A 10,939-nucleotide genomic window follows, 5' to 3' on the forward strand; every position below is an offset into this window, starting at 1 on the left:
GTCCATGAATGGTTGCTAATCGTCTCCATGCAGCCGAAAATAACTGAGACGTGGTGTTTACTGGTATTAAGGAAAACGTGGAAGGGAGGACCTATCAATGTTACTTTCTTTTCACACAACCTGTTTATTTAACAATATATAATCGTAAATTTGTTTTCTTTACACATTAACAAATTTGTGAAATGAATAAGCTTTTGCAAAAGAAATCAAAACAAGAACAACATGACAATAATTACAAGGAATTACAATGAAATGAATACCCTTAGCTGCATACAGGCGTTGATATAAGTCAACGGGGACAGATGAAAATGTGTGCCCCGACCAGGACTCAAACCGGGATCTCCTAAAACATGGCAGACGTTCTATCCGTCTGAGCCAGCGAGGACATTTGACCATCGTCTTCTGTGCGGATGCACAAATAGTGCCCAAACTCTTACGGGAATCGGCGGTAAAGCCGCGAGTAATGAGGATGATGAGCAGGGCCACTATGAATATAGTGTGGGACAATAAATTGCGAATGTGGATCTCACGGGAGGCTTGCCAGAGATAAGTCCTTGCAGTCGCATTATCCTGTATGTCCTCGGTGGCTCAGACGGATAGAGCGTCTGCCATGTAAGCAGGAGATCCCGGGTTCGAGTCCCGGGCGGGACACACAAATTTTCAACTGTCTCCGTTGACTTATATCAACGGCTGTATGCACCTAAGGGTATTCATTTCATTGTAATTTCATTCTAACGGGCTGCATGGTCACAGATGGTATCTGTCTTTCGGATATGTCCGAAAGAACAGATACGATCTTCATATACAATAATTACAAGGGCCCGGACCTGCAGCCCACCCGTTATCGGGTGAAACAGCGGTGTTTACTACCGCGCTGGACACAGTTTCTCTTATTAAATTCCCTTCTGGAATACATGAAAACATATAAGGAATAGTGATGACAAAAGTCTTACTGAAACAAATGCAATTTTTTTTTATTGGAAACTGTTTGTCGGAAGGTTCGGGATTAAGATGCACACCTATGCTTAACGGTTAATAAATTAGATAACAATTATCACAATGACAAGGCTTACTTCAAAGCGAGAAACCTTTTCATTTCAACGAGCAAGAAGGTGCGACTGGATCCCAACCCGTCCCTTTGGCCAAACTTATTCTGATTAAAGCCCTGGTAACAGTTGGCTGTTAATATCTCAAAAGTTTAATTACTTCTCAGTTATTTAGGCCGCCCTGAAGGAACATTTTAAAAGATAACGTATGAGCACTTATTACCAGAAAACTCACTCGGTGGAATCACAAGATCCAGTTAAAAATACACCAATAATGACCCGGTCTTTGCAAAACAGGAATCCACAGCTTAGTACAACAGGTAGTTCAGTTTATCTCAAATATAGTTACAACCAAGGAACTGAACCGGTTAAACATTTAAATCTAACCACAAGACCCCTGTTTGTTTAACGGCAACCTGTGCCTTGGTATAATTGTTCCGACTGTATTTCCGACCAGAAGCTGATTCATTAAAACATTAATGAGCCGGTATGAACTAGAAAGGAAGGGCAATATAATATCAGAACAAATTTTCAAACGACAACTAGTGTATAATACAATACTACGGTCTATATTTATGACCTAGGAGCCGACCGAGTAAAACTCTGAGGGTCAGGTAGAAACCAGGAAATGATTACGAGGTCGGGTAGACAATGACACCAGTCACCACGAGGACTACAGAATGTTATTCCCCTTTATCAGCAAGCAGCTCCATGGATCCACAGTGTGTCGCGGCGGTTGCTGAGTGGCGCCGATGACAGCCAGGTAGAAGGGGCAGCCAGGCCACGAGCGGTCGTCCGACACAGATGTTGCCAACCAACCGACGTGATGTCGGCCTGCTCCTTGTAGTCTACGCAGACCCCGGTGAACGGTATCTCTACTCGGCGTAGGCTCTCCTTGCGTAGCTCGTGGCTTCGGCCCCCCAGACCTCATCACCACCTCTCGTCGCGACGCGACCTCCAATCTCCAAACTTGGTACCTCCACACTCGGGCCAAAAAAAAAAAAATGGCTCTGAGCACTATGGGACTCAACTGCTGAGGTCATTAGTCCCCACTCGGGCCAGCGAACCCATATATATATCGGCAAGCGAAGAACTTCTGAGGAAACAACCCACAGATACCAACTGTTCCTCATAGATTTGACAATGGGGCCGCAAGAGGGATAGTCGAAACTACCCTCGAGCCAGTGGTGCCAGACAGAACAGTCTGCTAACTTAATGGCGACACGGCTCAATAACCTTATCCATTGCTTGGTTCAGTTGGAATAGAGGACCCAATCTATTCCATGTAAACATAGCCTACATGATTATGGAGCCACCACCAATTTGCACAGTGTCTTGTTGACGACTTGGATACATGGCATCATGGGGTCTGCACCTCACTCGAACCCATCAGCTCCTACCAACTGAAATCGTGACTCATCTGAGCAAACCAGTCGACTAAGATCCAACGAACCTAAGACAGGCATTGCAGGTGATGTGCTGTTAGCAAAGGCTGTTATTTCACGCAGGGTTTCTTTCATTAACACTGTGAACTCTATGCAAAAGCCACTGCTCTCAGACGTTAAGTCAAGGCATCGGCCATTGCATTGTCCGTGGGCTTCGTATCTGCAGAGTGGTCCATCAATAGTGACCGGGCCAAATATCTAACGAAATAAGCATCAAACATAAAAAAATACAAAGAACGAAACTCGTCTAGCTTGAAGGGGGAAACCAGATGGCGATATGGTTAGCTCACTAGATAGCGCTGCCATAGGTCAAACGAATATCAATTGCGTTTTTTAAAATAGTAACCCCCATTTTTATTACATATTCGTGTAGTACGTAAAGAAATATGAATGTTTTAGTTGGACCACTTTTTTCGCTTTGTGACAGATGGCGCTGTAATAGTCACAAACGTGTAAGTGCGTGGTATCACGTAACATTCCGCCAGTGCGGACGATATTTGCTTCGTGATACATTACCCGTGTTAAAATAGACCGTTTACCAATTGCGTAAAAGATCGATATCGTGTTGATGTATGGCTACTTTGATCAAAATGCCCAACGGTCGTGTGCTATGCATGCTGCTCGGTATCCTGGACGACATCATCCAAGTGTCCGGACCGTTCGCCGGATAGTTACGTTATTTAAGGAAACAGGAAGTGTTCAGCCACATGTGAAACGTCAACCACGACCTGCAACAAATAATGATGCCCAAGTAGGTGTTTTAGCTGCTGTCGCGGTTAATCCGCACATCAGTAGCAGACAAATTTCGCGAGAATCGCGAATCTCAAAAACGTCGGTGTTGAGAATGCTATATCAACTTCGATTGCACCCTTATCATATTTCTAAGCACCAGGAATTGCATGGCGACGACTTTGAATGTCGTGTACAGTTTTGCCCCTGGGCACAAGAGAAATGACGGGACGATGACAGATTTTTTGCACGCGTTCCATTTACTGACGAAGCGTCATTCACCAATAGCGGTAACGTAAACCGGCATAATATGCACTATTGGGCAACGGAAAATCCACGATAGTTGTGACAAGTGGAACATCAGCGACCGTGGTGGCATTATGGGAGGAAGGATATTTGGCCCCCATTTTATCGATGACAATCTAAATGGTGCAATGTATGCTGATTTCCTACGTAATGTTCTACCGGTGTTACTACAAGATGTGTCACTGTATGACAGAACGGCAATGTACTTCCAACATGATTGATGGGTCAAATGGCTCTGAGCACTATGGGACTTAACTTCTGAGGTCATCAGTCCCCTAGAACTTAGAACTACTTAAACCTAACTAACCTAAGGACATCACAAACATCCATGCCCGAGGCAGGATTCGAACCTACTACCGTAGCGGTCTCGCGGTTCCAGACTGTAGTGCCTAGAACAGTTCGGACACGCCGGGCGGCCCAACATGATTGATATCCGGCACATAAGCTCGCGTGCGGTTGAAACGGTATTGAATAGCATATATCATGACAGGTGGATTGGTCGTCGAAGCACCCTACCATGGCCCGCACGTTCACCAGATCTGACGTTCCCGGATTTCTTTCTGTGAGGAAAGTTGAAGGATAGTCTTTTCGTATGACGCTTATTTCGTGAGATATTTGGCCCGGCAACGATCAATGGATCACTCTGTATATTGGCTACAATAATGCGTTCGCTATGCTGTTCGTAGTAGCTTACTCGCGTTCCTATTTTGTATTTATTAGTAAACCTACTCCTGCATTACCCCAATTTGATTTTTTATTTATAACCTTGTATTGACCTTCCCAGAAGTCTTGTGTCTCCTGCCACCGAACTTCACTAATTACCTCTGTATCTAATTTCAACCTATCCATTTCCCTTTTTAAATTTTCTAACCTACCTGCCCGATTATGGGATCTGATATTCCACGCTCCGATCTGCAGAACGCCAGTTTACTTTCTACTGATAACGACGTCTTCCTGAGTAGTCCCCGCAGAGATCCAAATGAGGATCTATTTTACCTCCGGAATATTTTACCCATGGGGACGCCATCATCATTTAACCATGCAGTAAAGCAGCATGCTCCAAGGAAAAATTACGGCTGTAGTTTCCCCTTGTTTTCAGCCGATCGCAGTACCAGCACAGCAAGGCCGGTTTGGTTGATGTTATAAGGCCAGATCAGTCAATCATCCAGACTGTTGACCCTGCAACTACTGAAAAGACTGCTGCCCCTCTTCAGGAACCACACGTTTGTCTGGCCTCTCAACAGATACCCCTCCGTTGTGGTTGTACCTACGGTACGGCTATCTTTATCGCTGAGGTACGTACGCACGTAAGCCTCCTTACCAACGGTAGCTCCGTGGTTCATGGGGGGGGGGGGGGGGCGGAATAGTATATATGAATAATAATAAGTAAAACGTAAGAATAATAATAGATGGACAGTGGATGTGGATGCGAGATAAAAAGGAAATGAATTCAACAACGCAGAAGATGGATAACAGACCTCAAAGAAGCTAAGGATTCCAGGAATCTTCAAAAGGAAGATTTGGAAAACGATGATTTAAAGAGGTAGAGAAGCCATAAATGAGAGGTAGTTTGCAAATATTATGTTCATCAAATGTCACAATAGGACAGGTGGTAGGGATGCACATACTACAAATAACCGTCTGATTACCGACCAACAAAACTGACAACGCCTTTACTGTATTTTATTGCCCTTATTCTGTAAGGATGATTTAGTGTCAGCTACAGTAACTGATGCGTAAATACAAGTCTGTGAGGCTACGTTGACCATGCAGTAATATAGTTTATTATTTTAACATTATCGGTAAACAGGAGGAGTGAAACTATGATACAGTGTTTGAACATATTGCAAATAACAGGTTCTGTCGATGATGGGTAGACACTTGCCCGTAGAACACGCTCTGGCAAAGACTCGATAACAAAAGTTGCACGTGTTTCAGAAGTACAGTTTACAATGATAGAACTGAATTTATTAAAATAATAGTCAGAAGGCGCAGAGTTTTTTTTTTAAATGTTGAAATTTACAAAGTGTGGATTGAGAGAATTTATGCAAAATATGTGAACTTGTAATACTTTTACTTACAAAGCGTTGAAGAGCAGTCATAGCGTACCTCCCAAGTTATCATGTTTTAGGGTAGCTTCCAATTCCATTGACGTGCGGAGCGAGAGTAGAATGACTACCGAGATTCCTATGTGTGAGCTGCCAAATCCTGACCCCCTACGGGAGCCATATGTAGAGGGTTCTGGTGCGTTAAAAGATTTCCCACATAGTATTGCTGTTCTGAAACTTTTACAGTAGGCTTTTTGCGATAGTTGACGTCTATCTTCAGGCGGCTACCAGTTCAGGTTTTTCTCTGTCATCTTTCGTGCTTCCCCTCTGTGTATACGTTCATTTATGATTCCCAGTGAATGATTATAAAAGGAATAATGATTTACTTGTCAGAAGGTAACAGTACATTATCACAGAAGACGATTCTGATTATAGCATTGTTCTGTATGTTATTGAAAGAATACTCTAGAATCATCAAAATAATTCGTAAAACTGAAAAATAATATGTTTAATTCACTTAGTATTTGGTTGTCCAGGTACAAACCATTTCCTATAGTAGATCGGAATTTTGTAGATACAACTCAGTTCATAAATGGACTGTTAATGCCTTTTCTTTTGGCTCATTTTCAATTTTAGTTTCAATTATGAGGACATTCACATTGAACAAAATTGGACACTGCTGCCAGCTTGGGGAATGTCACGAAAACCATAATAAACATAAGTAAACATAACACCTTTTCCACATGACGTCCACAAAGCTGCTACTGCAGCGTGTATTCACATGGCGTGAGCTTGGACGTTGTAGTTCTTAATAATTTCGTTCTCTAATAAATCTTAAAATGTACATACGAGGGTGAGTCAAATGGAAACCTTAAATTTGTAATAACAAATCGAAATTCCGCGCCGTTATCCTGTAAGTTGGTAAGCGTGCTAAAAACAGCGTGCAGAATGGCCTGTAGAGGGCAGCATAGTGCAGATGCACACATACCGTCGCAGTATCAGTATAAAGATGGCCGCCCCACTTGCGACTTGTACCAGGGAAGAACAGCGTTCTGTTATTTGGTTTTTGCGTAGAGAAGGTGTGAAACCTATTGAAATTCATCGACGAATGAAGGTTCAGCACGGTGATGCAGGTTTGTCACAGCAGCAAGTCTACGAATGGAGTAGGAAGTTTGCAAATGGTGTGACTTCAGTGGAAGATGCTCCTTGTCCAGGTCAGGTCCACAGAACATTGCAGCAGTTGAAGCCATAGTGAAGAAAAACCGCCGAGTGACACTGAATGACATTGCAGCATGTTTACAGATTACTCATGGGTCAGCACACCACATTGTGCATGATGTGCTCCAGTTTCACGAAGTGTCTGCAAGATGGGTGAGACGGCTGCTGACTCCTGAAATGAGAGAACGACGTGTTGATGCTTGTGAAGAACTTCTTCGGCGCTTTAAACGCGAAGGTGATGGCTTCCTTGCAAGAATCGTTACTGGGGACGAAACATGGGTTCACTCCCACCAACCAGAAACGAAGAGAGCGAGCAAGGAATGGCGCTATTCCTCATCACCAAAACCAAAGAATTTTCGAACAGAACCATCAGCAGGGAAGGTTATGCTGACTCTCTTTTGGGACGAAAAAGGCGTCATTTTGGGAGCATTACATGCCTAGAGGGACCACTGTCACCGGTGCATCATACACAGATCTCCTAAAAACTCATCTGCGGCCTGCAATCAAATCAAAGCGACGTGGATTGCTGTCAGCGGGTGTCCTTTGGCAACGTGACAATACAAGGCCCCACACTGCCCGTACAACAGTTGCAACAATCACAGACTTGCATTTTGAGTGTCTTCCTCATCCACCATACTCACCCGACCTTGCCCCAAGTGATTTCCATATGTTTGGACCACTCAAAGACGCAATGGGGGGAAAGACGTTCCGTTCTGATGAAGATGTACGCCATGCGGTGCATGAGTGGTTGCGCGGACTACGGAAGGAATTTTTTCCAAAGGAATTTATGCACTTTGTAAGCGCTGGAGGACTTGCAATGAGCGTGGGAGAGATTATGTTGAAAAGTGATGCGGCTTTGTACCACTTCTGCGCCAAAAATAATATTTAAAATTTTTTTAAAGGTTTTCATTTGACTCACCCTCGTATAATGTTTTTACAGCAATAATTCTGTTCTCACAGTACTGGATAGAATTGGTGATTCAGGTAATTCAAAGGAAAATTGTGATCAGACTTTAGTTAGATTGTGGCAAGTTATTTGAATGAAAATAATGGAAGAGTTAAAATTTAGTGTCTTCATTTCTATGAACATAGGTATATTTCACAGTTTTCAAAAAGTACAAAAGAATAATGATAGCGGTATTTTATATCAGAAAATATGAAGAAATTGGCAATGGTCTTTCGAATCATTTGAAATTTTAGAAACGATGTTTTAAACAAATTTTTCTTTCATTGTGATTATAATTCTTTTAATTTTGTTGTAAACGCTATATTCAGATTTTCCAAATCAGTAATACAGAAGGTTCTAAACAATGTAATATTAGAGTATTGTTTATATAACACTTATTATTATTGTAATATACAATGTCTGTATATTGAACAAGCAGTAAGCAAAACAGTTTGAAGTTCAGGGTGAAGAAATATATAATTTGAGGTTTGCTTATGAATTATAATATTGAAAATACAGGTGAGTGAAATGCACTAACAAAAGCAAATCAGGGCTGATGTAACGTAATCCAATTAAATCAAGTGATGGTGAGAGTATTGTATTATGAAACGAGACAATAGATGTAATAGACAAGTTTCTCTGTTTGGGCAATAATATTGCCAAAGAAGTGAGAATATAAAATGTAGACTCGAAATGGCAAGAGAAGCGTTTCTGAAGAAGAGAAATTTGTTAATAGCGAATATAGACTTAAGCGTTAGGAAGCCTTTTATAAAGGTATTTGTTTGGAGTGTAGCCATGTACGGAAGTAAAAGCTGCTGGTGCGTAGAAATATCAGAGTGCCCTGTAATGTAACCATGTTATAGCCGCATCTCCACTAATCGTCTGTCTGTGCTATTTCAATTAATATTACGTGGCCCTTTACACCAAATATATTAAACAGAAATATTCTAGTCCTTCGTCAAAGTAGCTGTGTCATGCCATTGACCTGTTTTACATATCTCACACTGTATGTTCAAATCTATTTAGACTACTTTTTGTTTTATACTGCTGGTTGTAGATTACCATATCTCGGTTTATACTTATCATTGTCAGTCCTTGCTCTAATTTTATACACTCCTTATTAAATCACGTTTTTCTTCTTCTGTTTTAGTATATTCTTCCTGTATATTTTCCCTCTAACTGCATTTAGTGGTGCACCTTTTCGGCGGTAGTTTTCATTTTACTATATGATAATTTGATTGCCTGAAAACAGAAAACTAATGATATGTTCATTGCGATTTAATATAATTAACTGTGTTATTTTAGAATCCTCTCTTATGAGAATTTAGTCAATACAAATGGTAAATTGTACCAAAGAACAAAGAACCTTGCCGTAGTTTTGCTTCAGGCATGACTCAGTTTTACCGCCTGTAGCTGCGTGCTTTGTGTTTATTCGAATATTTGCGCTTCTATAAAGATTGCGTCCGCGTAATTTATGTACTCTGAGACATACTATATTTTATTTATTAAAAAGTGTTCGAGGAGGCAACATACCTAGTTTGTCGCTTTCAAAAAGTCGCAAAAAGATGTAGGACATCACGTCGTGATTCAATTTTCTACCGAGTACATGAATCAGTGAAAGGTAGCAGACACATTGTTTTGAACACGCAGTCAGAACAGCAAAATGTAATGGTAAGTTAAATGAAGTGTGGCTGTAAACGTTTAGGTCCTCAGTTTGCGGCTTTTACTGACGGACGACGAGTTTTGTGCAGCATATGGGAACACTGCAGACTGTTTGAGTAACAGAAGCAATGCGACGGAACTTAGCTTAGCAGGGGACGTGTAAACTGTGTTTATTTCGCAACAAGTAAATTCTAGGCTATGTTTGTGCAGCAGCGCTGCAACGGCGAACTTCGTAGCAACATTGCTTTTCATTTTACCGTTGTTTTCATAAACGTATTTAAAATTCACCGTAAAACTGTTCTCGTGCGCGGAAAACTTTCAGTGCTTTTCCGTTATATGTGACATAAAAGTGCAAATAACATCTAATGCCGCTTGAGATAATGGAAGTTAGGCAATGAGTGTAAGTTTCGATGCCTGCGAAATTTCGTTACTAGTGTTGTATTTAGTCGACTTTCCATCTCAGTAAATAGGAAGTAGTTTTCTGTAACGTAGTAAACGAGTGTTTGAGGAAGCATCGGGCTATGTGTCATGATATAATTTATAAAATGAATATCGACAGTGCTTTTTCAGTCTGCTTGTTATAGGTAAAAACGCAAAATTAGTATTAACATGGTGTTATATGTTCTCAAGCACGTGACAGACATGAGGTTGAGAAACAGTCTGTAAAAGCTGAGCTACGACAATGGAGAGAGTAAACACGCGGTCTGTTCTCCAGCATCGTTTCAATGTTTCCAACATTAGACATGTTTTGCACGTTCTTCTTGCTGCTAGTTAAATAAAACAGAACCAGTTGCCTGTACATCTACTGGCAACCTACAGCGAAGGACAATGCTTCTTCTGGGAGATGAGGATGCTTAAGCAACACGTACCAAATAAATGAACAAGCCAATCAAATGACACTTACTGCGCCGGGAATCTGGAGTAATGTGTGCAGTTATAAGTGGGTACGAATGTATGACGCAGATGCGCTATTTGGACAGCACAAGCAGCGGACACATGGAATGTTTCAGGAAATGAAAGTCTTGTGGGTGGCATACGAAAATTTTTTAAAATCGGAATTTTCTATCCCACCAAACCGTGTAGCAAATCCTGAGAGTGAGATTCGTAAAAAATTAGTCGTTAATTCTCAACGTATTGGCAGCGAAGTTCCACATCTGTCTTCTCAGAAACCAGTCGCACTATATTAGGAACTGAGAGTTGATTGAAACCTAGAGTAGGGAGTTTTTCAATAACACGTGAAGTTTATATTCAAAAGACGGATTATACTTCAGGAAGAGAAATGTTTATAACGATAAGCTGAAGTATTAGGTCTAAAGAGGTCCAAATTAATTCAAAGTCAACTAATATGGACAAGTGTAACTGGGTCAGTGGACACAGGTTTATGATCGGATGTTTCTACCGACCATCAGATTGAGACACGTCGGTCGTAGAGTCGTTGAGAGATGGTCTAAACACGATAACAAAAAAGTACTCCGATCATACGGTAGGGGTAGTTCGTGACTTTAACCTGCCCAGTAGCGACTGGAAAAGTTGCTGCAA

At 41.4% G+C, this 10,939-nt stretch overlaps 1 non-coding gene across 1 annotated transcript; it reads left to right on the forward strand.

Annotated features, from left to right (window-relative positions):
* Positions 1-576: 576 nt before the first annotated feature.
* On the forward strand, positions 577-651 carry Trnat-ugu. Its single transcript has one exon. It is a non-coding gene; the product is annotated as a tRNA-Thr (tRNA).
* Positions 652-10,939: the final 10,288 nt, after the last annotated feature.

Source organism: Schistocerca piceifrons, chromosome 6, assembly GCF_021461385.2.
Source record: "Schistocerca piceifrons isolate TAMUIC-IGC-003096 chromosome 6, iqSchPice1.1, whole genome shotgun sequence".
Lineage (NCBI taxonomy): Eukaryota > Metazoa > Arthropoda > Insecta > Orthoptera > Acrididae > Schistocerca > Schistocerca piceifrons.